This window comes from Neoarius graeffei, chromosome 5 (assembly GCF_027579695.1).
Source record: "Neoarius graeffei isolate fNeoGra1 chromosome 5, fNeoGra1.pri, whole genome shotgun sequence".
Taxonomy (NCBI): domain Eukaryota; kingdom Metazoa; phylum Chordata; class Actinopteri; order Siluriformes; family Ariidae; genus Neoarius; species Neoarius graeffei.
In genome coordinates, this window is record NC_083573.1 from 103,445,085 (window position 1) to 103,451,084 (window position 6,000).

Sequence of the window (6,000 nt, forward strand, 5' to 3'; positions counted from 1 at the left end):
TTCAAAGTATTAAAGCTTAGCAAATTTAGAACCTTCCATTCACAGTCTTTCTGCACTCTTCTTTCTTGTGTCCAAATTTAGACTCCTCAAGAGGATCTGCTGAGAAAAGGACACGTCCTACCAAAAAGGCTAACCCTTTACCAAACATTCCCCTTTTCATCCCTGACAAATTTGACACTGACAGAAGTACCATTAGCCAGACTTTGGCAGTTCGTAAGAGTGGGAGGAGCACAGAAAGACGGCAGGCCAAAATTCAAGTTCCAAAACTCGTTTTATTTTCAGCTTTTCACCAACTCTCCCAGCCATGCACGCATGCACACAAGTTGTCTGGTTAGGGAGAGAGCTCTCTTCCTCTGCTCTCTCTCTCCTTATATAGGGTGCGGTCACTGGGAAGACACACAAACAGGTTAATTGACATCAGGTGTAGTGATTCTGCCACTTACCTTCCCTGACTCCACCCTCCGGTCACAGACCGGTGCTTGACCACGCCCCCGCTGCCACATACCCCCACCGCCCAACTCAGGCTGGGGAGCTGTCCGGCCTGCAGCTGACTCCCCCCCCCCCCCCCCTTGACGGGAGAGAAAGTCCGCCACAACCGTCTGCGCCCCCAGCCTGTGGATCACCTTGAAGTTAAAGGGTTGGAGTGCCAGATACCAATGGGTGATCCACACTTTGGCATCATTCATGCGGTGGAGCCACTGGAGGGGCGCGTGGTCCGAACAGAGGGTGAAAGGGCATCCCAGCAGGTAGTAGCGGAGGGCGATGACCGCCTGCTTGATTGTGAGGCACTCTTTTTCAATGGTGCTGTAGCGCCCCTCACGTACCGACAGCTTTCTGCTGATGTACAGCACTGGACGGTCCTCCTCCTCCACCTCCTGGGACAAAACGGCCCCCAGCTCTCTGTCCAACGCATCCGTATGTAACATAAAGGGGAGAGAAAAGTCAGGGGAGTGTAACAGTGGCCCCCCACACAGTGCAGCCTTCACCTCAGAGAAAGCCCACTGGCATTGCTCCGTCCACTGGACCGGATCTGGTGCCCCCTTTATAGTGAGATCAGTCAGCGGGCTGGTGACATTCAAATAATTAGGTATAAACCTAAGATAGTAGCCAGCCAGCCCCATGAACTGTCGCACCCCCTTTTTTGGTCTTGGGCCTCGGGCAGGCTGCAATTGCTGCTGTCTTGTTAATTTGGGGACGCACCTGCCCGTTGCCCAAGTGGAAGCCCAGATACCGTACTTCCACCCACCCAATTGCACACTTCTTCGGGCTGGCTGTGAGACCCGCCCGCCTCAGCGACCTAAGGATGGCCCTCAGGTGTTGTAGGTGCCGCGGCCAGTCATTACTATAAATAATGATGTCGTCGAGGTACGCAGCCGCATAGGTGGCATGGGGGCGGAGGACCCTATCCATCAGCAGCTGGAACGTAGCGGGCACCCCAAATAGCCCAAAAGGAAGTATGACAAACTGGTGTAAGCCAAACGGTGTGGAAAAGGCCATTTTTTTCTCGGGATAATGGAGTCAAGGGGATCTGCCAATAACCCTTTGTCAAATCCAGTGTCGAGTAAAAGCGAGCCATGCCTAGTCGATCGAGCAACTCATCAATACGAGGCATTGGGTACGCGTTGAATTTAGACACCGTGCTGACTTTTCCATAGTCTACACGGAACCGGACCGACCCGTTGGCCTTGGGTACCAAGACCACTGGGCTGCTCCAGTCACTGTGGGACTCCTCGACGATGCCCATTTTGAGCATGGCCTCGAGTTCTTCCCGAACCACTTTTTTCTTGTGTTCGGGTAGCCTGAAAGGGCGGCTATGCACTACCACCCTCAGGGGCATCTCAATGTGGTGCTCTATGACGTCCTTGTGGCCGGGCAGGGGCAAGAACCTGTCCGAAAACTCGGTCTGCAACTGGGGAACCTCCGCGAGTTGGGTCGGGGAGAGGTGGTCTCCACAGGGGACTGGAGAGGTACGCAATGCCAATGCTCCCTTTTGAACCTCCGGCCCCAGCTCCGCCTTCTCCGGAACCACCAACACCAACGCCACGGGGACCTCCTCATTCCAGAGTTTGAGCAGATTGAGGTGATAAATCTGTAGTGCCCCACCCCTGTCCATTCGCCTCACCTCGTAGTCAATGTCCCCGACTCGCCGTGTGACCTCAAAGGGTCCTTGCCACTTGGCGATCAATTTGGAGCTCAATGTGGGCAACAGTACGAGTACTTTATCTCCCGGTGCGAGCTCCCTAAGGCGCGTACCCCTGTCGTACAGGCGGGTTTGCCGTTCTTGGGCCTGCCGCAAATTCTCCTGGGTTAGGTGTGTGAGTGTGTGGAGTTTTGCACGCAGGTCAATAATGTATTGAATTTCATTTTTACTTGGTGAAGGTCCCTCCTCACAATTTCCTCGCAGCACATCTAGAATGCCATGTGGCTTATGCCCATATAACAATTCGAATGGGGAGAACCCTGTGGAGGCTTGGGGGACCTCTCGCACTGCAAACAACAAGGGTTTGAGCCATTTATCCCAATTACGTGCATCCTCACTGTAGCGAGTTCAATGTGTGGGTGGAGCACAGAAGACGGCAGGACAGAGATCAGGATGCAAAACGGCTTTTATTGCCAAACTTTTCAGTCTAACATTTAGCCCAAACACTCGGAGAGTGACTCGCGCACACGCAGACTGTAGTCTCCTCTCAATGACTCCCCTCCGCTCTCACTCTCCCTCCTTAAGTAGGGCGCGGTTTACTGGGGAGAACACACACAAAACATAGGTTAATCACACTCAAGTGTAGCGATTCTGCCACTTACCTTCCCCAACTCCGCCCTCCTGTTACAGACCGGCGCTTGACCACGCCCCCGCTGCCACATACCCCCACCGCCTGACTCAGGCCGGGCGCCCATCCGGCCCGCAGCCGACTCCCCCCACCTTGACGGGAGAGGAAGTCCGCCACGACCATCTGCGCCCCCGGACTGTGGACCACCTTGAAGTTGAAAGGTTGGCGTGCTAGATACCAACAGGTGATCCACGCATTGGCATCCTTCATGCGGTGGAGCCACTGGAGGGGCGCGTGGTCCAAACAGAGGGTGAAAGAGCGCCCCAGCAGGTAGTAACGGAGGGCGAGGACTGCCCACTTGATCGCCAGGCACTCTTTCTCAATGGTGCTGTAGCGCCCCTCACGCACTGACAGCTTTCGGCTGATGTATAATACTGGGCGATCCTCTCCCCCCACCTGCTGGGACAAAACGGGCCCCAGCCCTCTGTCCGACGCATCCGTCTGTAACAAAAAAGGGAGAGAGAAGTCAGGGGAGTGTAAAAGTGGCCCCCCACACAGTGCAGCCTTTACCTCAGAGAAAGCCCGCTGGCACTGCTCCGTCCACTGGACCAGATCTGGCGCCCCCTTTTTAGTGAGGTCAGTCAGCGGGCTGGTGATGTCCGAATAATTAGGTATAAACCTACGGTAATAGCCAGCCAGCCCCAGGAACTGTCTCACCCCCTTTTTGGTCTTGGGCCTCGGGCAGGCCGCAATCGCTGCTGTCTTATTAATTTGGGGACACACCTGCCCGTTACCCAAGTGGAAGCCCTGATACCGTACTTCCACCCGCCCAATCGCACACTTCTTCGGGTTGGCAGTGAGACCCGCCCGCCTCAGCGACCTAAGGACGGCCCTCAGGTGTTGCAGGTGCCGCTGCCAGTCATTACTATAAATGATGATGTCGTCTAAGTAAGCGGCCGCATAGGTGGCGTGGGGCTGGAGGACCCGGTCCATCAGCCGCTGAAACGTAGCAGGCGCCCCAAACAGCCCAAACGGAAGTGTGACGAACTGGTGTAAGCCGAACGGTGTCGAAAAGGTCGTTTTTTCCCGGGATAATGGAGTCAAGGGGATCTGCCAATATCCCTTCGTCAAATCCAGTGTCGAGTAAAAGCAAGCCGTGCCTAGTCGATCGAGCAGCTCATCAATACGAGGCATTGGGTACGCGTCAAATTTAGACACCGCGTTGACTTTTCTATAGTCCACACAGAACCGGACCGAGCCGTCGGCCTTGGGAACCAAGACCACCAGGCTGCTCCAGTCACTGTGGGACTCCTCGACGATGCCCATTTCGAGCATGGCCTGAAGTTCTTCCCGAACCACCTTTTTTTTGTGTTCGGGTAATCTATAAGGACGGCTACGCACTACCACCCCCGGGGGCGTCTCTATGTGGTGTTCTATGAGGTTGGTGCGACCGGGCAGGGGCGAGAACACATCCAAAAACTTGGCCTGCAACTGGGCAACCTCTGTGAGTTGGGTCGGGGAGAGGTGGTCTCCACAGGGGACCGGAGAGGTGCGAGATGCAAATGACCCTTTTTGGACCTCTGGCCCCAGCTCCGCCTTCTCCGGAACTACCGACACCAACGCCACAGGGACCTCCTCGTTCCAGAGCTTCAGCAGATTGAGGTGGTAGATCTGTAGTGCCCCCTCCCTGTCCGTTCGCCTAACCTCATAGTCGACGTCCCCGACTCGCCGTGTGACCTCAAAGGGTCCTTGCCACTTGGCGATTAATTTGGAGCTCGACGTGGGCAACAGGACGAGTACCTTATCTCCTGGAGTGAACTCTCTAAGGCGCGTGCCCTTGTTGTACAGGCGGGTTTGCCGTTCCTGGGCCTGCCGCAAATTCTCCTGAGTTAGGTGGGTGAGCGTGTGGAGTTTTGCGCGCAGATCCATAACGTATTGAATTTCATTTTTGCTCTGTGAAGGTCCCTCCTTCCAATTTTCCTGCAGTACATCTAAGATGCCGCGCGGCTTACGCCCATACAATAATTCAAACGGGGAGAACCCCGTGGAGGCTTGGGGGACCTCTCGCACTGCAAACAACAAGGGTTCGAGCCACTTATCCCAGTTATGTGCGTCCTCACTTACGAATTTTTTGATAATATTCTTGAGCGTGCGATTGAACCGTTCGACTAAACCGTCCGTCTGTGGGTGATACACGCTGGTGCGGATCGGCTTAATACCCAGTAGCCCATACAGTTCGGCCAGTGTTCGTGACATAAACGAGGTGCCTTGGTCAGTCAGAATCTCTTTCGGGATTCCAACCCGGGAGATGACGTGGAAGAGGGCCTCTGCAATACTACGTGCGGAGATATTGCGAAGAGGCACTGCTTTCGGGTATCGCGTTGCATAGTCCACCAGAACCAATATAAAGCGGTACCCTCGTGTTGACCGATCTAATGGCCCGACGAGATCCATCCCAATTCTTTCGAATGGGGTCTCGATTAATGGTAGGGGTGCAAGGGCGCTTTTGGAATGGCCACTGGATTTACTAACTGGCATTCGCGGCACGCCGTACACCACTTACGGACTTCGCCACGAATCCCCGGCCAATAGAATCGGGCCATTATCTGGGCTAGTGTCTTATCCTGCCCTAGGTGTCCAGCCATGGGATTAAAGTGAGCCGCCTGGAATACCAATTCCCGGCGGCTCTTTGGAATTAACAACTGGGTGACACGTTCCTTCGTCTGAGTGTCCTGCGTCACTCGGTATAACCTATCCTTTAAAATGGAAAAATAGGGGAAGGGCGGGGTGGCGTTCGGCTGGAGCATTTGACCATCGATTACTCTCACTTGGTCAAACGCGTGTCGCAGAGTTTCGTCTCACGATTGTTCCAGTGGGAAATCCGCAAGGGATTCCCCAATAGAAAGAGGAGGGGCCGGGGGCTCCTCACTCTGTCGCGGAGATGACGTAGACGGCTCTGCGACCGCAGCTCCAGCCAAAGCGACACCGGGACCCTCCCCTGATAACCGGCAGGACCCACTCTTTACTAGGCGTGCCATCAACCCCCGAAATCCCGGCCAATCAGTCCCCAAGATCAAAGAGTGGGTAAGGCGAGGATTAACCGCCGCCTTCACTATGGATTTGTCCCCTCTGAAATGTATGTGGACCGACACCAACGGGTAGTAATGAATATCCCCGTGCACACACAACACCTTCACCCCTTGTGCTCCCCACAATGCCTCGTCTTGCACCC